Raw genomic sequence first — 26,966 nt, forward strand, 5'->3', positions numbered from 1 at the left:
CAGATTCGTACATTACCTTCAGTGCTACTAATATTCCCATCTCCAAAAGTATTGAAATTCTTGGTGTCTCACTTAACAGTGCCCTCAGCTGGACCTCTCATGTCAGATCACTTGCTAAAACCGCCTCAAAGAAACTTGGATTATTGTACAGAGTCCGTAACTTCTTCGCCGATGAGCAGTTAGCTATAATTTATAAGAGTCATGTGCGCTCTCAGCTTGAATATTGCTCACCCTTGTGGAATGGTTGTGGAGAGGTTGCATTAAGACACCTGGACAAAATTCAGAATAAAGCTGTTAGAATGATTAACAACCCTGCCATTACATATAAACTACCTCCCCTGCAAGTAAGAAGGAATGTTGCCTCCCTTGCATTATTTTACAGATATTTTTTTGGCAAATGCTCAGACGAAGTTGCGTCCATGGTGCCACCTCTCCATGCCTTCCCTCATGCTACACGGGCATCTGGTAGCGCTCATGACTGGAATGTCACTCAACCATATTGCAGAACTTCTGCCTATCAGAATTCTTTCATTCCCCGAACTGCATCTCTCTGGAACTCGCTTCCCCAGAGTTGTTTTCCTCCAAATTTCAACCCACAACTGTTTAAGTCTAACTGTTACAGATATTTTATGAATAGAGGACACCAGTAATCTGGTGTATGGATTATTTTTTTTCCCCATTTGTTTTTCCTTCCTCCGTTCTGTTATTTAAAAAAAAAAAAAAAACACAGCTAGAAAAGTTGTGGCCTGCTGAGCTTATGGCCCAGCTTAAGAAATGTCAGGTAAAGGATGCCTGCCAAATGGTGGAAAAAACCGATGCATTCTTCACTGCGTACAGGTACCAAACTCGTAGGCAACAGACCTGGAACAGGAAAGATACTGCCAAGTCCGTGCTCAGAATAATGGCCACGGTCCAAACAAACCGCAGAAGAAGAACCTGGGGCAGAATACGCAGAAATCCGACTGGAAAATGCACAAGTTCCCTAACCAGCAGCAGTAGCAGACACACGATCAGCAATCAGGACAATCTTTTTCACCACCAGCCCCAGTGTATCTGAGGCAGAAGGCAAAAGCAGCCTTCATTCCCCAACAGGTGCATGATGGTGTCATCCCTAGCAGCACAGGTCCTCCTTCACAAGGAACTAGTCCCCCTCGACACTGAGCTCTCCTCCACAGGTGGTCAACGCTCCAACTCCCCAGATGGTGAGTACGACCCCTCAGGCATCTAGTCCTCAGGGCGTCGCATTCGCAGAGTTGTGCACTATGCAGCCTTATCAATGGCTGGCTGCTTCCTAAACAGACCTTCCCACAGATAACAGTGCCTTCCTTGTTCAGCCAGGGTTTGTGGGAGGTATTTTTGTAAATGTCCTAAGAGACAATGGTTCCTTAGGTTGCTTTGTCAGGCAGAGTTTAGTTCGGCCTGAGGAGTATACAAGTAGACAGATCCAAGCTCAACTTATTGATGAATCAGTGAGATTGTTCCCTGAGGCATGTATCCAGGTAGTATCTCCATTTTACATTGGTTCAATAGTTGCAGTTATCATGCCAGAACCTGACCTTATCATAGGTAACATACCAGGTGTCAAGTATAGTTGCACTGTAGATGTCACTACTCAGACTTCAGCTGCAGGAACACAAGCCATGGCCAAGGTTCCAAACTGTGTCACCCTGTTGACCACTGCGACGCTGCAAGATGTTATTTGTAGTCAAGACATTGTCCTGGAACAACAGTCTGAAACGACACTTGCTGTTGTATGGAAGAAACTAAAGGGTAACGTGATTAAGCATTCACAGGGAGGTCAAGCCAGGTTCCTTTGTAAACAAGGACTGCTGTACCGAGAGTCACTGACACGCCAGGGCGAGAGTCGACTGCAGTTTGTCGTTCCCACGTAGTATCACCAAGCAGTGTTAGAATGGGGTCATTGTTCAGCGCCAGGAAGTAACTTGAGCAAAAGGAAAGCCCAAGGCTGTATCTGTGCTGACTTTTTCTGGCCAGGAATGGGACAGGAAATAGATAGGATTGTGCGTTCATGCAAAGTGTGTCAACGTACCACCAATCAGGGACATGTCCTTCCTGCACCATTTGAATCCACACCCATTATCTCTGAGTCATTTGAGAGAGAGGGCAGTGGCAATGTGGGTGCAGACCTGACATCTCGCCCATTGGTCCCACAGGACAACGTTATGTCCAGGGTCTGTACATACATATGTACTGTAGGTAAAGTTCGAGAACCCAGCAGAGGCATTCCGAGGCTGTGTCTGAATTATCTTGTGATGTGTCTCAAGCTGTGGGCCTTTCTTTGGATTCCCGGAGAATACATACTATCCACATGAGTGTTCACACCCATGTTCGGTGTTAAAATGTGACATGCCTGAGTTTGCGAAGGGACTTTCAACTTACCGATATTAGTCATAAGTGTAGAATTATAAGGGTAAGTATGCTTTAGGATCTCCGAGTGCATAGGGACAAATACCACCGGACAGTACTTGGACTAGGAGCATATGCACAGAGCCATGACTTAACGGTCACTACTCTTACTTTTGACCTGTGATGGGCTGTGGGTCACTGAGGGCCCTTTTAGTAAATTGACACCTGTCGGGATCTTTTTAACGTACCAGGGGTTCATGCTGCAGGGGGTGGATCAGCTGAAGTGAAGCTGGTCTTGCAAATGAGAGAAGGAGTTGGTGCCTGATTGACTGCTGTCTCCTTTGAAAGCCCCAGGCAAGGCTTTGAACCTCACCCCTTACATCCACACTGTGTCTATGCATTAACCAGGGATCATCTTGTTCTCCATTTAATAGAAATATAGGTTTAATCAGTAAACTACTGGCTGTTCTGAAAGATTTATTCAATCCAAGGACTAGCATGTTTTCCTGGTTAATAATGTGGGTTTAACCAGTAAACTACTGGCTGTTCTGAGAGACTTATGCAATCCATGGACCAGCATGTTTCCTGGTTAATAATGAAAGTTTAACGCGCCCCATCCCGGCCACTTTTCGACCACTGGTACCCCCCAATCCCGGGCAATTTTCGACCTTTTTTTTTTTTTTTGCTAAAACTTTCGCTTTTGGTGAGAAAAATCGAAAATTCATAGAGAAATCGCTCACCTGAGGTTTAAAATACTCATTACAGGTAGGAGAGCCTCCTTACTTTACTGGGTTTTCCATCAGGCTGGCACCAAAGAAAACGAGTTCTATGGGAGGATAACTATTTCACACCACTCATAAACGGTATTTATTTATTTACTGTTACGAATTTATATGTAGTACAAAAGTATATTGGTTTTCAAGCAGTAATTTAGGCATTATAAGCATTGTTTCACTCACTAATACCTGACCTTTTTTTGCCACATTACCTGATCATCATTTCTAACTGTTTCTTCCTCTAATGCTATGTAAAGTTTGTCCTCCACATTGTCATTGATTGGGGAATCACTCTGGCCCTGAATTTCGTACCGTGGCATGACATGGCTATACTGGCCAGGTCACTGATAACAGGTGAATTGCTGAGAAAAGGGCATGCAGGAGGGGGGAGGAGGTCATGCTGGGTAAGGCATTGTCTCTGCCTGGCATCTTGTTGAGGCAGGTGTCCCGTGTATACGTACCAAAAATGACTCGCGAAAATTGAAAATTGTGGAAATTATGAACCTTGCAATTGCAGGACGTTGAAGTACGTCCTCGGGATTAGCTGTGACAAAACGTGAGGACGTGGAAGTACGTCCTCGGGACGGCGCGGGTTAACCAGTAAACTACAAGGGTCCTGAGAGATTTAAGGAATCCAAGAACTACGTTTCCTGGTTAATAATGTACCCAATAAGAAAGTAATGGCGACCTTGAATGTACGAAGCTTTGGCTGCCACTCGAAATTTTCAGCTAGAGCGTACATTTTGTAGCATATACACTGACTACTAGGCAGAGTGAGTTTGTAATTTAATACAAATTGTTTGTCGCATCGAAACTTTTGATGCTCCACCTTGATTGATTTCACAGATTCAGTTGGCGGGTGTAGCAGGTTTGCTGTGCAGATCAGCTGATAGTCTCTGCTACATGCTGCTGCCTCTTCTCCTCTGCCCTCATCATCCCCATTTACTATTAAATTGTACTAAATAGCTTTACAGATAGGTACAATTACACTACAACTGTCGGATCTACACCGTGTATTACATAAACTACACTACATAACAATTAGTCGTTAATGTGAATGTAGTGAACTTTCGCTTATTTTGACCTGAGTACTGTACAGGATTTTTAACCAACGTCACAGAGTTTTTTTCCCTCAAGGTTGCTTCTATTTACTTAAATATGAGGTTGTTACTCTCACTGGCGACAGTGATTTTCTCCTGTAGCAGGATAGTACACACACCACAGTGTGAATCTTGTGACTGAGTCAGGATGTAAATATTGCCTACTTTTAAATTTTCTATGAAAAATTTCATTTTGATGGGGCATAATGTCACAAATTAATTCACGACATCGTATTAGTATTGTATTGGGAACGCATGAAGAATGTTGGAATCCGTAGAATTTCGCTCAGTCCGTTAACCACTTGCTTTTGCACACAGATTTGTAACGATTTTTCATAACCTTTGTCATTGTTTCATAAGTGGCTGTCTTTCTGTATGGACAGTGCGTTTCACTGAGTGATATTTTTTGCGTAACTGCCGTTCCCACGTCTCGCTTCTCTGGTCGTTGAGTTAAGCTATGCCCATTTCTTATGCCTTTATACCCGGCTTGGTTACATTAGTCAGTTAGTGTTGTACAGCCAAAGGAGTAAGGTGTCGAGTGAAGTGCAGAGGTCAGGACCCCATCGTAGCAGCTACAGCCTCCAGTTCGACATTTCTTGTATCTCCCCACGAGTTAGTGATCGGCAGTAATGAACGTTAGCAGTGAAATGCAGCGCCTGCAATAGCAACAGACAGACGCCCAGTCTTTTCGTAGCTACAGCTCCATTTTTCTCCACTGACCCATATTTTCGTTTTTGTTTCTCTAGGCTTAAGATTATTAGCTATTTGGTTGAGTGCGTGAGTGACAGTATTTCCTTTGATAATTTGAATTCACTGAGATTCTTGTAACGTAAATTTTTGTTGTAATTAATAAATTTACAGTTCCATTCTTTGAGCTTACTGTAAATGTATAACCGTGTTTGATTTCTTCACATTGTGCTTCCTTTAATTTGCTTCTCTCAGTTTGCACAAATTTTTTATATTAATCACAACTGGTATTTAGGTCAGTTCTTTGGTATTAATTCTTAAATCCGTTCTGCCAGCTAGGAGTTTGCATCAGCAAGTTCTTGATCGTTATTATTATTATTTATTGATTGTCAGGGCAGTCACTTTCTCAGAGGCCAGCAGTATTAACGATACAGCATTCGTGAGTGATTAGTCTCCGTTGTGTACTGTTAAGAAGGTTTATAAAATTCTTGTATTTAGAGAATCGGCAAAGTGTGCCGGCATTAAGTAAAATTTACTACATGATTTCACAAGTCAATAATTCCTTGTGTCAACCGACGATATATTAGCATTTTATTCGTATTGCCACTTCCCCCCGTGACACTACCCATGTGCAGGGACATCATAATTTATTTACCTTTATGCCTTTTCTTAAAGCGATGCCATATAATAGTTGACATGATAATGGCTGTATGGAAGGCGTATATAGCGAGAGGATGATCATATTTACTGTGGACACAGCCGTGTCAGAGGTTGCATATGATATTTAATTCCAAAATTTAATTACATTTAACGGTAGAGGAAGTTTCTTATATAAACATTGCGGAAGTCAAAGCCATCCAGATTCAGTTTTGCGTCCGAAGTCAAAATACACAGATAATCACAAAAAATTGGCTCCGTACTATTGTTTAATCTGTCACGTCAGTGTATTTCTCTCACAGGCCAGCCCTTGATGCCACTACCTATTTAAAACTTGTTATCTGACGCCTCTATACAAGGTGTAATGCAGCATTATCTGCTGAATATTAACTCCTTTATGTCACGCCCTGAGTGAAAGAAAATAGATTATGTGAACACCACTTCGCATTTCCTTCTCCCTCTCATACCTACCCTCACTCCCCTCCCTCATTCCACCCTCGCACCATCACTCGTCCTCCCACTCATCTTCCCTGCTCTCTCTCTCTGGCCCTTCCCTCTCAGCCCCTCCTACTCCACTGTGACGTGCCACGCATAAATTCGCTAGTCTGAGGCACGGGGTACTGAAGGACAGGTGATGGTTTATGACCACGCCTGTACAAAAATAGAACTACATCGTCCAAGAAGGCTCCATAGACTATAAGTAACCAGTGACTCTTTGTACTGCACACTTGGATTCATCTACGGGTTTCTGTCAGGCGAGGCACGTGGTTAAATATTGGGGACATCAGTATAAGAAACAGACCCGTCAGAAGCAGGAACTATTCCAAGTAAGTCAACTGTCAACCCTAATTAAATCATACAAAACATACAAGTGTTCACTCGGAAAAAGTATGGCCAACACAGCAAAATGGTTACATTACTCTGACCAAACCAGCCTCCCTCATGAAAGCCATCAATTTATTAATCATAATGAGATCCCCATCACCCAAGATGGTTGGAAGGGTGAAGGGACATATGCTGCCCTGCAGTATTTAAGGGAAGCCCGTTCACAAATAAATCGCCGACAGCGCAGTATGCTACGGCCAGTAGATAACACCCACCACAGATGTCACAGTACGTTAGGTTAGGTTGGGTTAATTATAATGAACGACAAGTTATGTCAGGTAAGTATTGGCTTAGCATTCATCTAAATTAACTTATCTTAATCTTACCTAAACTTAACTTGGATTATCTCAGCCTACCCTAACCACAACATAAATTAACCTAGCCTAAATTACTCCAACTCAATTTACACTCATTTCACGAACGTCCTAGGATTTCACAAGCTGTCTCTAACACACACACACACACACACACACACACACAAACACACACACACTTATTTAAATATGTTTGCAGATGATGTAAAAATACAAAGGAGAATTACTATTACAGACTATTGTAAAGAGCTACAACAAGAATTAAATAAACTTCATGAATGTTATAATATATTGCAAATGGAATTCAATGTGGACAAGTATCATGTAATCAAGTTTGGTAAAAGTGGAAAAAGACCTGCTTGGGATTATTCGTTAGGAAATAAAACCCTACACACGTCAGAAAGAGAGAAGGACCTAGGTGTGATTATCAATAACAGACTATCTCCGGCATACCACATCAATGAGAAGGTATGTATACACTGCTTGCAAATATGAGAATAGCATTTACATACATAAATGAAGACATGCTAAGAAAGATAATAACATCATTCATCAAACCAACCATGGAGTATGCATCAGTATTCTGGAGTCCTCATCTCAAAAAACACATAGATAAGATTGAAAAAGTTCAAAGGGCCGCTACAAGATGGGTACCAAGCTTAAGGGATCTAAGCTACGAAGAAAGACTAAATAAACTGAATCTACCAACAGTACAGGAGAGAAGGAAAAGAGGAAACATGATTATGCTATATAAATGCATATCAGGGAAGGAGAAAATAGATATAAATGATTACTTAACCTATGTGGAAGCATCAGCAAGAGGACACTGCAAAAAACTGCATAAGTAGAGAGGTGATAAAGACGTAAGGAAATTTAGTTTCCCAAATAGGGCAATTGATCAGTGGAATGCACTACCGAATGAAATAGTGTGTCCCAAAACAATTCACAATTTTAAGGATATGTACGATAAATATGGTTTAATTAACCCTATTCGGTGCACCCCGTATCATTTTTGATACGCCCTAACTAATTTTTGCCAATAAACTCTAGTTTGTAAGCAATGCATGGTCTCACGATTGTTTTCTTGTTAAATTACTGGAAACACAACAAAATAGTGATTCTGAGCGAAAAAACTGGGTTGAAACGAGCGTTTTCTCTAAAATTAACGATTTTTCCCCGTGGAGAGCGCTAAACAAAAAGAAAACGCTCGAAGATGAGTGAAATATCTGGGACCTTAGCCTACGCAAGCCCAACGGGCATCAACACAGCTTCCAGACGTACGATACGTTTCCTATTTTCATTCAAACTACTTTATTTTCTATGTATTATTCATTGTTCATACTTTATGACTCCTCATACCTAGTGAAATAGTTATTTCATTCACTAATTTTATTATCTATGTATTATTCATTGTTTTTCTCTATGACTCCTCATACCCAATGAAATGGTTGTTCGTACACATACACACAGATACACACATGTGCATTGTATTGTGCACACAGATACACACACGTGCATTGTAATGTGCACACACACACACACACACACACACAAACCTCGCGGCTCTCGTGTAGGCGTGCTGGACGACGGTTAGTTAGGCATTAATTAGGGGACGGGGTGGATGTGCCGACGGACGTAGTCAGTGTTTTTATTTTCGACTATGTTGACGACCCAGTCGAAGATTACTTGGAAGAGGTAGTTGGCGATGATGATGATGATGACCTTGCCTTGGATAGAGTAGCTGAGGGCGACGATGTAGATGATGATCAGAATGTTGACAAAATGAAGAAGAGTGGGTACCACTCAGAAACAGAAAGCCACTGGTGAAAAATAGATTAATCAGTTCTTTGGACCAGTGCTTGAACAAACATAATTATGACGAATTTGTCCTGCCACACGAGCTCAGGGAATATACCTGCATTTTAGAGAAACCCCAGAGAAAATTAGATATCGGTAAGTCAATAATATGGACCAATCATACAGAAGGTAGGCCTGTTGAGAAGGTATTGCCTAGTGAAGGATGTTTTGTTAGGAGAGGCAAGGTCAGCTAATACAGAAATAATGGCATGGGAGTTGTTTATAACATCTAATATGATTGATGGTATTGTAACCCATGCTAACACAAGGCATAATTACCGAAATTTCTAATACTGACAGTGCTGAAATACCAACACACGTCAAGATGACTGATGCCATAGAATTGAAAAGCTTTTTGGCCTGCTCTATCCAAGAGGTTTGTTGGGACAAAATAAATATTGCTATAATCGTCTTTTCATGGAAGGGTTTGGTCACCCAATATTTGAAGCCGTCTTGTCAGTAAAACGATTTGGTTTCTTACATGCCGACATAACTTTTAACAACATTGATACCAGACACCAGAGATGGGTACACGATCAACATTGATACCAGACACCAGAGATGGGTACACGATCGGTTTGCAGCAATCAGGGAGCTTTTTGAACAGTTCAGTAATTGTTGTTGCTCAGTGTTAGAGCCAGGTGACTTCTTGACCACTGATGAAACGTTGTATGGGTGCAGAACACAAATAGGGTTCAGACTACAATAAGAGCAAACCCGTACTCTACGGCCTCCAATATAAATCTATTAATGCTGTTAGATATCCATTTACCTTTAGGACAGCTGTATATTCAGGTAAACCTGGAGAGCCAGGACCACACTACATACGCGGTACAGTCCCAACAGTGGAAGCTCTGGTAAGTCAGTTACAAGCCTCAGTCGACCTTAGAGGTAGGATTATTAGCCTGGATAGATTGTACACCAGTATAGAGTTGCTGGAGTGGCTTCAAACACAAGGTATCTCAGCCTTAGGTACTATAGATTCTACTATGAAAGGCATACCACCAGAGATAGTCACAGAAAGGGAAGATAGGTCATACCAAGTTTACTGGAAGAAACACGGGGAGGAAATGACACTGAATCCTATGTAACACCCACCAAAAGCAAAGGTAAGAAAGATGTGTTACTTCTGAGCACAGTTTCCCCTATATTAGGCATTACCAAGGATGATTTGAAAAAAAATATATATATATATATATATATATATATATATATATATATATATATATTTAAATTGTATGATTTCACTAAAGGAGGCACTGACATGGATCAGAGAATAAGTTTTCATACAGTACACACTAAATCTAGAAGATGGACAGTGAATGCCCTTGGCTACATTGTCGACACTGCCTGAGTAAATTCACAGACAATTTATTCGTTATATAATAATCAGGACCCAAGAAAAATTGCTTCAATCTCCTATGGCTGGCAGATAGTGAAGGTATTGTGTAATCTGCAAATTGAAAGAAGAAAAGTTCAGGCTTGTGGTCTGACCAGGAATACAATAGCTAAGATGAATCTTATGCTCGGACAGGGAGATGTAGAGGAGGCCGTCCCAGAAGTAACACATGAGAATAGGTCAGGCAAGCAGCACAAGTGTCATTCATGCCTGGAGTCTCTTTATGGTCCAGGATTCACTCAGAATCGCCCCAAAGCAAAATCGTCCACGAAACAATGTCAAGTACGTCACTAGCACACCTGTGATCAGAATTGAAATAAAGTATGTATGAAATGCTATAGTAACATGCCCAATCAGTGAAAGTCTTGTTTTGGAAATTAAGAATGAATATGCATGTCTGTGAAAATAGATTATGACTGAGTTTACGTTATATACGGATTATATTTTTGTTTAAAAATTTCCTTATATGATAGATGTAAATAGAGATACGGAAGGTGAGGATCTTGCAGCATAAGAATCCTCCGGCTTACTTATATTAGTTGTAAGTGTAGAGTAAAAAGGATGTTCGAGTGCGTAGGATCAAATACCGCCGGAAAATACATAGGAGCATAGGCATGGATAGCCCCAAGTTAACGGTTACTACTCTTTCGACCTGTGACGGGCTGTGGGTCACTGAGGGCCCTGTTAGTTAATTGTCACCCGGAATCTTTTTAACTTACCAGGGGTCGATGCAACAGGGGGTGGATCAGCTGAAATGAAGCATGGTCTCGCAGTGTAGAGAAGGAGCTGGGGCCTGATTGACTGCTGTCTCCCTTGAAAGCGCCAGGCAAGGCTCTGGACCTAACCCCTCATATCCACACTGTGCCTGTGCATTACCCAGGGAACAGCTTGTTCTCCGGTTACAAGAGATATACAGTAGGGTTTAACCAGGAAGCTACAGGCTGCTCTAAGCGATTCAGTAATCCAAAGACTGGCACGTTTCCTGGTTAACAGTCTACTCGTAAGAATTTAATGGTGATCCCGCATGTACGGAGCTTTGGCTGGCAGCTGCATTTTCTCGTGGTGACTACTAACAGAGGATCAAGGGACTGACTTCTGGAGAGACTGACTGGCTGACCGACAAAGGTCTCAGTGATAGGCTAGTGATTGACCAGTGGGAAATTACTAATAAACTGACATCAGAAGGACAGTCTACTGACTAATTTGTCGGTATTTTGGGATTGACTGCCCCACTGATTAACCATTGATTTATACTGTATACTGATGATGTTTTGGGTATAACTATTCATAATTGAATATTTGTTATTGCATTGCTCTGAATACTCCTTGGGGCGTAGCATGAGCAGATAGAGCTACCGTGCCCTTTGAATAATTGGTTATAACTATTTCTCTGTGCCCTTCAGTTTTAATTTGCAGTACTCAGATTTAGAAATACCTATATAATATATTGGTGACAACAGATTCAGCCTTCTCAAGGACCTCCTTCAGCTGTAAGGAGTGAGAAGCAGGTAGACCTTTATCATACAACAGAGGGGCAGGCAGATTAGGAGGTAGGTAAGGCACAAGGCTGTTGATGTGGAATTTTGCATTTATTATGCAATATGTATGCCTTTTCAAGCATTTATCTCCCGTACATCTACCGCCTTCTGCCTTATCTACCTCCTGTACTCCCCGGCCCTTTCTCACTCGCCATCCATTTGTATAAAGGTCTACCTGTTTCTCACTCCTTAGTTATACGTGAAGTGGGTCCATGAGAAGGTCGAGTCTGTTTTGTTCTCACGAATAGATTATATTTCACACACCAACACAATCCTCACAAACCACCACAGACCTCACACACCACTACAGTCCTCACACACCACCACAGTCCTCACTCACCAACCCAGTCCTCACACACCAACGCAATCGTCACACACCAACACAGTCCTCACACACCACCAGTCCTCACACCACCACTGTCCTCACTCATCAACACAATCCTCACACACCACCACAGTCCTCATACACCAACACAGTCCTCACGCACCAACTCAGTCCTCACCCCACACGTGTAAAATTAATAAGAATAATCTTTTACTTCTATAAATTCATTATTATATAGTTGTAATGACATTTGAAAAATAAATAACTACTTTCTAAAGGGAGGAGGTTGGGGAAAGTGGTTGGTGGGATACATGGCGAGTTGGGTCCTCGTCCCGTATCCAGGTTACACACTTTTTGAGTGTGGCTGAAACTCGCGTAGCTAAATATTATATTCAGTCATTAGAAAGAAATATATGGTAGTATTCTCATCATCATCATTATGTACTTTCCATTTTTAGTCCACAGCAGGACTGGACTCTTCACTTAGGGAGGTTTTAGTCAGGAAGCCCTAACCCACGGCCCTGCACAGTTGTTGACTTTATACACGGGTTTTATTCGCTCCTGTGTAGAGCACAGCTGTCATGTGTGGGGAGGCTTCCCACACAGTTCTTCTCAACAGGATGGAGTCGGAGACTTTTCGTCTCATTAACTTTCCTCTTACTGGCTCCCTTCAACCTCTGTCTCTTCGCGGCACTGTTGCATCAGTCTCTTTTCTATCGCCACTTCAATGGTCACTGCTCCTCTGAACTGTCTGCTTGCATCTCTCCACCACCACAGCAGGCACGCAGCACCCGTCTTAGCAACAAACTCAGCCCTTTTCTGTCCAACTCTTTAATGCAAGAGTTAACCGTTGCTCCAGTCATTCATGTATGCAACAGGTCAACTCTGGAATTGTCTCCATCTCTGTTTTTTTTTACTGCCTACGGTCTCCAGTCTTTCATACACAGTGTGTCCAGGCATCTCGAAATGAACTGATCTTGAATTTGGCTCTGCTGTCGTTTTTTCTTGGAGGGAGCAATTTGCAGGTCCTGCCCTTTGGTTCCTTCTTTCTTGCATAAAAAAAAATACTCGCATGTATAACCAGGTATTATTTACATGCTTACATTATTAGATTTTCTTGACTAATAGCTACCTCTCCATCAACTAGTCTACCTAGTAGTAAATCCACTGAAAGTGGGTTTAGGAGTTATGAAGGTGAGGAAGAAAGAGAGAGTATTAGCGGTGGCGAGTGAGTGAGAGAGATGGTGGTGAGAAAAAAGCGGTGGTAGTGAGACGGAGAGTATGGTAGAAGGGAATATAGTGGTGAGTGTGAGGGTGATGGAGGGAGGGAAGGTGGTGGTGAGGAAGATGGGAGGTGGTGAGTGTGAGGGAGGAAGGGTGGTGATGATGATGAGGAAGATGTGTAAGCTATCAACTTCCATGTTATGGACGGTGTGTGTGTGAGAGACAACAGTAAACGGTTTATTGATACTGCAGCCCTCAGACTGAAAATATAGCCTACGGCTTTGATATATGGCAAACATGATAAGCGTTGGTGAATGGTAAAATATTTTATCATTTGATATTTACATTAATTTTAAATTTGATAATAGTTAAACGTGTGTGTGTGTGTGTGTGTGTGTTTCAGTGCGCGCGGGTGCGGTACGATATGTTTGGCGGCGCTTGCCTTGCAACGGCGCCGACGTGTCCGAATGCGTTCCTTTCACTTCGTCAAACCAATAATATTACTCAAGATTCTTTTCTCGATACTAGGGTCGTAAGTGTGGGAAATCGCCAAGGGTTGCACCGAATAGGGTTAAGACACGGGACAGTACGAGCTTGACTCATTCCTGTAAAGATACAATTAGGTAAGAACAATTAGGTAAGAACACACACACACACACACACACACACACACACACAAGAAAAAACACATTATACCAGTGTGATATATATATATATATATATATATATATATATATATATATATATATAGATAGATAGATAGATAGATAGATAAATAGATAGATAGATAGGTAGATGGATAGATAGAATTCAGTTAAGCGTCTAGCAGCGGCGGTGACTGCGCCCTGCCATAATCGTCATGTTGCGAGGGTGTTGATTGCTTCACTGATTATACTCCTTACAACGTACACCTGCCTGTGTACGATTCCAATACTGATGGACGAACATTGGCTGAGGAAGGGTGTGATCATTTGGTGTTGTCTGTTTTATATTTTCACATAGTTTGTGTTTTTTGTTATAAATAATAATAATAATAATAATAATATACCTCCGTTTGACAAAGATATTTCAAATGCAATTGTATGTATCATACCACAATTACAGTGCATGTGGTTAATACTTACCATTAATCAACGGCACTGTGAAACCAAAAAACCTTAAATGAAACCCACTTTTGCCATCAAAGACTAATTTCAGTATATTTTAAACTCAGTATCTTCAATGAGAATCTAATCAGTTTGGTTTGTAAGTTTCTGATAAGTTCGGTTCACTGACTTGAAATGTTTCAGATACTACTTCCTCAATGGGATCAGTAAGCATGATATATAATGCCGTGGGGGTAACATCTAAACTCACTACTACAAGAAAACAAAGATAAGAATTACTTTACCTGAATGTGTTAAGATGATGAAAACAGTTTGGAGATTTCTAGACTAAAGCTTCTACGTCCTCTGATAAAGAGATTTATTGCTTGTGTAATTATGGATAATACCAACATTTCTCACTAATATTCAAAGTTTGCTGGGCGTTTAAGATGGCATCGTTGACTTTTAAAAGAACTGTCCACTACCTCGTTTCTTACTGCAGATTATGCATTGATATTCATAACTTTATTTATAGTCTATTATAATCTGTATGCTTGAATCAGATTTAGTTCACTTGCCTCAAATCCTTCATATACAGCTTTGACAGTAGGGTCAGTGTGTGTTAAAAAGTAGTTGCAAGGAGCCCCCGACATAATCCACGTTTCAACACCCCATTTCCAGCCTGGGATATTTAGCATGTCTTGAAATGTCTCCACCGGCTTATCCTTGTCCTGCACGGTGAGGTGAGCGATCAGGGCAGACTTGTACCCCGTTGATATGATGAGGCAGAACACCAGCCACCAGCCAACCAACATCTACAACATGCTCAATTATAAATCAGTCATTATAACGAGTCAGTGCACATATTGCTTCCCAACTGTACTAAACATCAATTATAAAATACTATAGACCACTAGTTCACCCATTAAGTACGATGAAACAAGATTAACTGAAATATATTAACTCAAAACTATTTTACATGGGGGGAAAGCCTTTTGTGGTGAAGTACATGGAAACTTGCTCCATATAGTTCGTATACTGTAAAAGATCTCTAAATCAAAATATATTATACCTTAAGTGTTAGGAATGTCCAAGGGTAACTAGGCGGTGGCTCAATCGGTAGAGAAGTGGCTCACAATCCTAATGGACCCGGGTTCAAATCCCGCTGGGGCAGGGAACGGTTTAAGGATTTGAATTTCATAAAAGTCAGAGTTTACTGATCTACCAGAAGACCCACCAACATGTCGTAAAAACACCCCCGCTAATACCAATACACCAGTCCCGTAAGAAACAGCCCTAGCATGGATTCAATAAAGACGGTGAGTGTTAGCGCCGAAGTGGTGACATGTAGAGCTGTGCGGTATCTAGGAGGACTACTGGGCCTTGAGTGCAGGCTACGAAGCCTATGCCCAGAATCAGACACATTAAAAAAAAAAAAAAACTGATAGGGATGATATACTATGGATTTTTCATTATTTAAGTGATTACCTGTCCAGAGACATTAACGGATGGATCCTTAGGCGGTTCTTCCAAGAGGATGGCCCAGCCGTATAGGAATGTGATGATGAACTGTACAGTCTTACCTCCTGCCACCTGCACCCACAGCCTCTGCAGCATCCATAACACCACTGCCCACACCAGCAGACTCACCAGGATGCCCAACCACACCATGGCTGACAGTTATGGGGATTTAATCTTGCATAATAATAATAATAATAACAAATATAATAATAATAATAATAATAATAACAACATTAATGATAATAATAATAATAATAATAATAATAATTCATATCAATATAATCAAGATTTCTTTCCTCAAATGTTGGGTTTCAGGGCTGATGGTGCATTAAAAACGAAATACCAATAACATAAATATACACAATTGAAATCCTAAATATCTGAACGAGCATACTTGCAGGAGTTATTAAACGTGGCAATGCTAGAACCAACACTTTTTGCAAAAGAAGGGACTCCAATAGCTGTCCATATTAGAAGGGTTGATATACACCATACCAGTAAAGTGCGCTTTGTGAGTGTGTAATGAGTGAGTAAGCGCCATGTTATCACAATTTCCCTCAGATATAAAATTATAGGCGGAATCTCCGATATTTAATTGATAGAGCTGATGCTAAAAAAAAAAAAAAAAAAGTGTTATGACTGAAAATCTATTTTAAGGCGATTTCGTAATTTATTTTAATGTGAATTATTAATATCTTTTAATGTGATTCGTTCACCCTAGAGCCGAACACTCCCTTCGAGAACTCGGGATTCAAAGAGGTTCCTACGCCTTTATGGCTAAGTTTTTAGTTGATAAAATTCATTGAATGAATGTATCACATGCAGAAAGAATTTATACTCTACTTCACACAGGAGTAAAGTTACAAGCTTCTGCTTAGCATGACGGTCAGGTTGGGCCAGGCCACTCAATTCCAAATTTAACTGAGAGTAAACATCATTTGCTCACTTGGGTCGTTCGTTCGTAATCATTATTAGATTTTAATACAACAATTTTCAATACAACGTATAAATTATTAACAAAGTAATTTTGCAAATTGTACACGACTGTACTCGGCTAATGGCATAAAATAAGAAGAATTACAATTACCTGTGGCATAAAAATATTAGTCACGAAAAGAAAAATGCGAATTGGCCCAAAGTTTTGCTAACGAATAAAGTTGTCAGCCATTGTATTGCTTAAAAAAAAAAAAAAACATGATCTTCGTGCAAACGTTGGGTAAATTCTTCTCTCTATTAATACAATGTAGAGACACAGTCAGGTCTAGAATAATTAAGCTGAAGAATTTCTAGCAACGGTATTTACACTATTCATTGTGGAAGAATAGAATTCGTGTTCTATCTCGCAATTCCATATTTCATTTTGTCTCTGATGATAAATTCGAGCTTCTTCAAAATTATCTTATCCCTGCAGACATTTTTTTAAAATGCCTTAACCTGCTGTGTCCCGGCCAATTTTTCACCAATGATCCCCCCCCCCAAATCCCAGCAGATTTTCGAAAAGTTTTATTTATTTTCTGGCTCAAACCTTAGCTTTTTATGAGAAACATTGGAAAAAAAAAAAAGTGCTCACCCGAGCTTATAAGAGTGCTATTGTCATAAAATGAAAATGTCATAAAATACTTTGTGGTTCCTTTGTGGTTGAGTTATATATATATTAGACTTGTGGAGGAGCGGTTTTTATATCTTGGAGTAGCTTCCCATTTGTCATGTAGTGACGGGAGAGGTAAAGAATAGTATGGGACTATTTTTATTTGTCTTGGAAATATTAACAAGTCTCTCACACGGAGCGGAGTATAGAGTCCCGCTAGCTATCTCTCTGTCTTGCTCTGGCTCCCTCTCTCTCTCTCTCTCTCTCAAGTTGCTAAGCCCTTTCTTTTTCTGACCTGCCTGTTCTAAGGCTTGTCTCCTTCTGAGCTCTCTTTCCTAAATTCTGGTGTAGCAGGGGTGTGTCACGTGTGTTCCTTGTGAGTGGAAAGTTCTAGCAGCCTGTGTGTGAGTATGTGTGTATGGTCACTAGGTCTTTGTTCACGGTTGGACTGCTGACAACTAACTGCATCATCTCCTTACTGGCTACTTCGTAATCTGTCGTCAGCTTTTCCTCAGTGTAACTTGCAAGCTCATTTCCTTTTCCCAAGCTCGCATAGGGCTGTCTATCTATCTATTTATCTATCTATCTATTATGATTTGTAATTATAATACATTGCTCGGTCACGCGAAAATGGCGTATCATCGACAGTTAATAGTCCTAACATATTAATACATATTATACACACATTATAATGAACTTATAAGCTAATTAAGTGAAATACATAATATTGTAAAAGTAACATAATTGTATGAATATTGTATACATATATTATTCATAGTAAATAGTGATTATTCAGTAATATTACATTTTAAACAAGTTGTATTCATATTTGAATAAATGCATTAAAGTAAATTATTTAACTGTAATACAGTATGTACTTGGGTTATTATAGTGAAATGCATACATGCAAGAGTAAAAAGTAGTTTAAAATTAAGATTATGGTAAGAGTTATTAATATTTCATTTAAAGATAATGGTACTGGTCTGCCATATATGGGTCATTCTTCTTTGTATTATATATATATATATATATATATATATATATATATATATATAATACTATATACAAAATATATACACTTCATTCAGGGTGGTTAACTGTGATGTTAACTCTCCCCCCACTAAATAATGACTCCAAATTAGCAATTCTTGCATGCATTCTGTGCATTGCGAACAGCAGTACTGCAACTACAATGCAGATGATTATAAAGACAGTAGATGCTGGGCTATACATATAATATGGGTTGAACATACTCAAACTTAAATCTTCCCAGGGCTTCATTGTTTCATTGATCATCTGCATAGTTTCAAACTTAGGTGAAGTCAGCTTAATACTTGTGCTCATGTTTAAGTTCATATCAGGCAGTGGGTGGAAATGTTTGTGTGTATGATTGAGAATGGCGTAGTGATTGATGGTGGATAAAGTAGACATGGCTGGTGTAAATACCGCACAGTAGTCTGGTGCTATGTATAATCCTGATGCTGATGTATGAGATGGTGGTATATCTGGACAGACTATGTAAACTGATGTGTTATGAGGGAAATAAAAAAACTGTGAGTGTCCAATGCGTTGATGGTGTACAAGTTTATCTGGAGCAAAAGTGAAGTTGCAATGATGATGAATATTGTCATTTCTGATGACAGCCATTTCACAAGGGACTGTATCAGTAGGCTGAAACGTGAAAATGTACGCAGGACAAAGATGAACAGCATGTAAGGATGTGCGGCACTTTCGTTCAATCGTTGACTCACTTGCGAAAGTGACAGTGTCCCGTCTCTTGGAGACCATGATGAGTTCGGTGTCTGTGTTGATGTTGATGATGACCAAAGTGTTGTTATTTCTATAGGGGAAGGGGTGTATTTGGTATACTGTGAACAGGTCTTCAGTGATGAAAGGTACATGAACTACCACTGATGTTGGTGTTAGTGTTGCTTCTAAATACGGGTAGTATTGCATAAATTCCCTACTGCGGAACAACGGCTTCAATTTATGTTTATGTATGCCTTGACTAACTATCTGACGTAGCTCATGAACTGGGAGTAAGTCAATTGTGATCTTGCCATCACCAGCATTCGAAATTCCTTGCATAAGTGCCCTGAAACGATCTCTAGTGTTCTCTAATTGTAGTAGAATCGTGTCAATATGTTCTGTGATGATGGAGAAGTGCTGGAAAAGGGTAACATTTCCCTCTAATTCATTTATTTTATCTACACTCTCGAGAGCTACGTTTTCTGCTTGTTTCAGATTTTTCACAATTGTCTTCATTGCTGAGTTCTGTCCTGTGGTGAATTTATCTTGGTATGTTAGTACCTGAGCTGTCTTATTAAATTTGTTGTTTATTTCTTTAAGGACATCCTCTGTAGCCAATCCAAAGATGTTCCCAAGCACTGCGCCGCCCAGGTCGAACAAACCGCGCTTTTGGCGAGTACGGGTGATGTTGTTCCTGTCGCTCAGTACCTCCGTTCCATAAGATGGGAGATCTTGGATCATGACGAGCATAGTTGACTTCGCCTGTTCTAGTTTCCATTTCGCTAACTTCACCATTTCATTCACTTCCTTGGTGTTATGTGCTTGTGAAACATAATTTCCTATCATGAAGTCCAGAGTTCGCATCAGCGTCACAAGTCTGTCTAGATAAGTAGGTAAGTCATACAAGTAATCTAGACTTATTTCAGTACTCATGACGTCCTTAACGATTGTAGTCGTGGCCGTTGGAGCTATGAGGCATCCTTGTCGTACTATATGTTTGGGGTCTAAGTGCGCATATCCTCTTGCTATGTAGAGGAGAATCCATAGCATAAGTCCCTTCATCGTAACCTACCGAAAAAAAAAAAATCTATTAATTTCCTATAATGCTGGTCGATGATAGTGATGATGTGCGTTACGGTTGATTGTTATTTCATTTATAGAAGGAGTTTAAATCGATATTTAACTCTCGTAAATGATGTACTGTAGATTTGATTGGAACAGTTGCACCTATGTTCGATTGTTTGGTATATGACCTTAAATTCTTTTTGTAATCATTGTTGTGTTCTTGCTTGGTTTCTTGAGGTACGTTCACCTGTTCGGTTGTATCCGAGGCTGAATAATTATGTGATAATTCCCTTGAAACTCGTTTTAAATGGTCAATATGAACTTGTTTCTCCTCGCCACTTGAAAGTGACTTAAAACTTTGTTTGCTTTTATGTTAATTACTCTGTATGGGCCCTCAAATTTTGGGGATAATTATTTATTGTCTCTCGTATGAATGACACCGTAAACAATGTTTCCTAAGCTGATAGGTGAATCTTTTGCCTTCTTGTTAAATGCCTCCGTCATTTCTTCCTTGGACATCGTCAATTGTTTTTTGACTCTTTTGTGAATGTCCTGGAATTCACGTAAACGGAGTTTAGAGTAATCATCGTAATTGTATAGAGGCATGCTGTCACCTTCTAGGAGCTCATATGGTAATTTTTTATCTGTGCCATATATAATGAAATGTGGTGTGTCCCCGATGGATTTATTTATAGACCCATTAATTGAGGCCTCTACTCTGGGAATCCAATCATCCCAGCTTGCATAATTTTCACTGAGAATGTGTCGTAGCACATCTAATACCTTTTTATTTTGTCTCTCTACCAACCCATTCGATGCTGGGTGATAGGCCAAAACGTTAACCTTTTTGATGTTGTATTGTTTACATATTTCTTGTAAGATCTCAGAATTAAATTCTCCTCCATTATCACTTATTAGTACCTTTGGGGTAGTAAAGCGACATATTACATTATCTGTTATTGCCTTTGCTACTGTCTCTGCTGTCTTATCTTTAATTGGAGCTAAAATGACATAACGGGAAAAATGATCCGTTGCAACGAATAAGTATAGGTTATTATTGTATGATAATGGCATCTTGTGTAAATCAACAGCGACAACGTCCCATGGTTGATGTGGTACAGGGTAATTACCCATCGGTGCAGGTGTGATTGGGTATCCTTTGTGTTTCGCACATGATTCGCATCTGTCTATATGATTGTTTATATTTTTTCGTAATGAAGGCCAATAATATAATAGCTGGGCTTGGTTGAATGTCTTATTCTTTCCAGGATGTCCTGCATTTGGGCTGTCGTGTATCAATCGTAATACTTGGGGTATCATGACATTAGGTACTACCAACTGGTTAGTATTTCTTTGGCGTTTTGGTTGTTTAGAGTTAATTTTGTATAATGGATTATTGACCATTGTGAATTGTTCAAGTGGGACATGCAGTTTGGGTTATTGTATGTCATCTCCACTTTCTAACTTGTATATTACTTTAGACCATATTGGGTCAAGTCTTTGTGCCTTTGCGATATCCTCGTGGTTTGGGATATTTCCTTTGAGATCTAACGCCGCGACCTGAATTGTGTTCGGGTTCCTAGATAATGCGTCAGCTACTATGTTCATTTTACCTTGTATATAATGAATTTGTACATTGTAGTTTTCAACTGTACATTTCCATCTTGCTCTCCTCCCAGAAAGGAGTTTTTCTTTAAACATACCCACCAGTGGTTTATGGTCGGTGAATAAGTGGATTTCGTAACCATATACCAAGTCTCGAAACTTTTGTAATGCAAAAACCACTTCAAGTGCCTCTAAGTCTGTAGTGCAATAATTTTTCTCCGCACAACTTGTTTGTCTGCTGGCAAATGCAATCGGTTGATTCTTTCCTCTTTTATCTTCCTGCATCAGTACAGCCCCTAATCCTTTAACTGATGTGTCTGTACAAATAAGAAATGATTTTGTGTAATCCGGATATGCTAAACAAGGTACATTTGTTAGTTTAATTTTTAGATTGTTAAATGCCCTTTTTTGTTCTTCTTCCCATTGGAATACAGCATCTTTTTTGAGTAGTTGGAATAGAGGAAAGGCTATATGAGAGAACTGTGGTACGAATGACCTATAGTACCCAGCCAGACCTAAAAATTGTCTAACTTCGTCAGTCGTAGTGGGTTCAGGAAAATCTCTCACTGCCTGTATTTTGTCATCAGTGGTGTGAATACCATCAGAACTTAATTTGTGGCCGAAGAAATTTATTTCCTTAAAGCAAAATTTGCATTTAGAAAGTTTAATTTTTAATCCAGCATCACTAAGCTTTTGTAGGAGTAAGTCTAATTTCCTGAGATGATCCTTAATATTCTTCGTTGCGATTATAATATCGTCAAGATAAACAAATATTCCTTGTCCTTAAATTCCGGACAATACGTAATTCATAAGACGCTGGAATGTGCCTGGGGCTGTCCTCAGTCCCATTGGCATTCTTGTATATTGATAATGGCCTCTTTTTGTTGAAAAGGCAGTGTATTTACGTGACTCCTTAGATACCGGAATCTGATAGTAGCCGTTTAGGAGATCAATGGTCGAGAATATATTATTCTCAGGACCAATATTCTGTAGAACATCGCTTAGCAATGGCATGGGAAATCTGTCTGGGATTGTATGATTATTTAGTTTACGGTAATCTACTACCGCACGCATTTCTCCATTTCGTTTGGGCACGAAGAATAGGGGTGCATTCCACAGGGAGACTGAAGGCTCAATAATTCCAAGTTTTAACATTTCATCGACATACTGATTTGCAAGTGTACGTTGGGAGTGTGGTATGCGGTAAGCTGGTATGAAAATTGGTGGTGTTTCTGGGTGCACATTAATCATGTGATTAATCAAGTTAGTACACCCTAATTGTTCTCCGGGCAATGCTACAGTGTCCCTGTGTGTTTCCAGCAGGGTTAACAAATCATTTTCTTCATCAAATTCACCTGAGTGAATTAAATTCTCTTTTATTCTTTCTCTATCCGTAGATTTTATCTCACTTGTTACTCCAGCTATAACTATTTCCTTCACAGGGGCGGGACATTTTTCAGTATTAACTATGCAAGTTCCCTTTTTCAACTGAACTTCCCCATTCATGTGATTAATTATGAATATCTGAGTTTGCCCTTCGTCGTTCGTATGACATAATGCGTTTTCTACTGACAATCCCTTTACTTTACATAATTCTTCTAAGACAAGAACAGTACTATTCCGTAATTTGCTCTTTATGGTAACCTTCATGTATGAATTAGGTGGTATAACTAAATCATTAGTGAGATGGGCTGGAAAAATTGATAAATCAGTACTGTTATCTGGGTCACTAATTCTGGAGGATGGGGTTGGTGGTGGGAGTGGATCTATACACTCATCTGTTTGTGTATGTTTGTTTAAGCCTTTAATATTACCAATTCTTTTTGGCTCTCTTCTACCAATCGGTGAGGGCTCTGAAGTTATTTCCTCTATGAATTCATTATCAAAGTCTATTCCATTCATTTGTGGGAGTATAGTTATGTTCTCAGCTCTCATGGATCTTAAGCCCAGTAACATATGAGCTTTAACTGCTAAGTTTTCAACGATATAGAAAAATGCAGAGAATGGTCTTGTAGTTTCTGTGAAACTGAGATTTAATCTTATCATACCCTTCACTGTAATCTCTTGTCCATCTACTGTGTATAAATCTAAATCAGCTTCATCCAGAAAAATTACTTTCTTTTTTATTTTTAAGAATTCTATTTAGTTCTTCATGTGTTATTAAGTTCACTGGAGAGCCTGTATCTAAAAATAAGGAAACGTTTTGATCCTCACATACAGCTGGTATCAAGATACACTCATTTCCCAACATGCCTCCTATGTGAAGTTTAGCCTTGTTCTTCTTTACGTTTGTTCGTTTTTTGTCATGACCTGGTCTTCCCCCGATTTGAACATAGACACAATTTTTTCTACTGTTTTGCAATCACTAGTCCAGTGCCCTTGGTATCTATGATGCCTACAGTAAGGACCAAATCCTTGTGTCTTTTGTTTGTCCTCTTTTGCCTTGATAAAGCATTCGTACCTTGTGTGTCCTGGTTTTGCACAATAATGACATAGAATGGACCTATCCCTTGACTGTGACCTACGAGGTGATTTCCCATAAGAAGTGTTGTTTATGGCGCGAGACCTGCTCGGGCTGTGCGAAAACTTATGAAACTGCCTGTAGGAAGGCATCTGGGAACGAGGTCTAGGTGTTTTTGTTTGTTTGGCATGCCTGTTTTCTGGTCGCGATCGATTTTGTTCTCTGTTTGGGGTCGGTGTAGATGTTTTCACAGCTGATACTGTCTCAGGTACCCTGATTCTACCAGAATGTGCATGTGTGTCGACCACACCTGCTTTACTGCACTGCATCTCTACCTCGTTCATTAAGTCTAGCAAGCACATTCCTGGGGTGTACGCAATCGTCTTGGCAATCTTAAGGGTCCTATCAGGTAATTTACACAAGGCAGCTACATAACCAATGATGTCCACGACGAGGTCTGGGGACATCTTTCCATCATCTGTTATCCAATTAGAATTCTCCAGTGTAGCTAACAAAGTTCTCTTGATTGTGGAGACATCAGCAGTTATTTCACTGAGCACATGGTTTGTAGTGTGCTCCCTTACAAGATCTACAATTTTATGTAATTCTGGAATTATAACTGGCAAGAAGTTCATACCTCCAGAAAATTTCTTCAGAAATTCAGTTTTAAAATCATCATATGTCCTAGCACGATGGAGCTTATCTGAGCGCAATAAATTGCTTGCTGGACATCTTTCCTGGCTTATGCAAGATGAAAAAATAGCAATTTTCTCTTGTTCATCTAGTATGTGGCGCTTGATGAACATTTGTTCGCACTGACTGACTAATGAAATGACATCAATGCGATCTTTGTCTGTGCCAGAGAATTTTGGGGCAGTTTTATCCTCGTGATACACAAACACGAGAGATGTGGTTGTTAGATCCGCGGTATTTGTTTCTTGATCCATTTTTACTGATTGCCCTGTTAATTCAACTTGGACGTGTTTATCGTTGTGTGAGGGAATGGTGGAATATGTATGACCGGACCGGTGAACCCTGTTAAGTATATTGGCATATGTGTGCAAGGCAGCGGCAAAATCCACACTCTCTATGTCAGAGGGGGTTTCCCACTCATCATCTGAAACCCCCGTATTTGTTTCTTTATCTTCAGTGTGTGGTGAGGTATGTACAAGGGGTGGGCTGCCTTGAGGCTCTCTTAATTATGAGTCTGATGTTGTGGCAATTTGTGTGTTATCTGGTGTGTTGCCTTGGGACTCTCTTAATTGTGAGTCTGTTGTTGTGGCAAATTGTGTGTCATCTGGTATTAACGTGGGGGGTGGCGAAAATATTCCTGTCATTAAGATATGGTATTATGAAATACGCCTCTTGTTTATTTATGTCCTAGCAAAATAGATGAGTAAATAAGTTGAATATAGCTAATTTTAGCACTGAGAAGAAATGAGCAAGTATAATTTTACCCACTTGATACAGATCGTAGAGGTGTGTCGATACAAAAGTCGATCTTGGAAGAAAAATACAGGTTTGATTGAAGATCTCTTGATAATTCTAGTGGTGTGTTGATGGACGATATTACTCAGGAAATTCCATGGCCTGGTGTTTGTGGTGGTTAACGGCTGTCCCAGGCAAACCTCAGCATAGAATGTCGAATTTCCAACTTAACTGTGAAAATAAATGAGTATGAGATGAGTATGAGTAGGAGCTATGTGAATAATGAGTAATGAGTAGTGGGTGAGAAGTGCCTGGTGTCAGTCACACGTTGCTTGGCATGGCAGACTCGCGTTGTGATGTCATCTCAGCACATGGTGACGTCGGCTTCCCACACTGGTAGCTGTGGTGAGTGAATGAGTAGCGATGAGTAACTTGAGTGAAGACGGGTGAGTAAGATGAGTTGTGAATATGGACTTGGTGTTTTGCTGCGTGTCTTGACCTCTGCGTCAGCGAATGGCGGGAGAGAGTGGTGGGGGCTTGTGTGCTTGTTGGTCTCTCCTCTTCTTTACTTGCTTTGTTTTATATTCTTCTTGTTGCTGCTTGAAGTTACGTGAAGATTATAGAGTTGTTTTGCAGACTATTTGCATTGTAGGCTGTATTTTGTAGGGATTCACTGTAGAACTAAAGCTAATCTTTTAGAGTCTCGCCTGCTTTTGTAGAAATTTGCTTTTAATTCAGAGACGATGTCCGTAGATTCGCTGGTTCGTCGTAGAAGTTGCAAGATCGTATCAATATTTTGTTAAACTACTTGCAAGGCGTCGTGTGATCTCTTCACCTCTGCATCAGCATGATGATCGGGGAGACGGAGGGGGCTGGTTGGAGAGACTACTGTCAGGAGCTGGTTGTGTTGTTGGTTGTGAGAGGCATTCTTTTTGTTTTCACTCTTGATATTGTGTAGGAATTCAATGTTGATTCATAGACGAGGTTCGTATCCCACCGCTGCCACCAAATGTCATAAAATGAAAATGTCATAAAACACTTTGTGGTTCCTTTGTGGTTGAGTTATATATATATATATATATATATATATATATATTAGACTTGTGGAGGAGCGGTTTTTATATCTTGGAGTAGCTTCCCATTTGTCATGTAGTGACAGGAGAGGTAAAGAATAGTATGGGACTATTTTTATTTGTCTTGGAAATATTAACAAGTCTCTCACACGGAGCGGAGTATAGAGTCCCGCTAGCTATCTCTCTGTCTCGCTCTGGCTCCCTCTCTCTCTCTCTCTCAAGTTGCTAAGCCCTTCCTTTTTCTGACCTGCCTGTTCTAAGG

The sequence above is a fragment of the Coenobita brevimanus genome, chromosome 40 (genome assembly GCF_032717465.1).
Source record: "Coenobita brevimanus isolate Jiangsu-jjx chromosome 40, ASM3271746v2, whole genome shotgun sequence".
Lineage (NCBI taxonomy): Eukaryota > Metazoa > Arthropoda > Malacostraca > Decapoda > Coenobitidae > Coenobita > Coenobita brevimanus.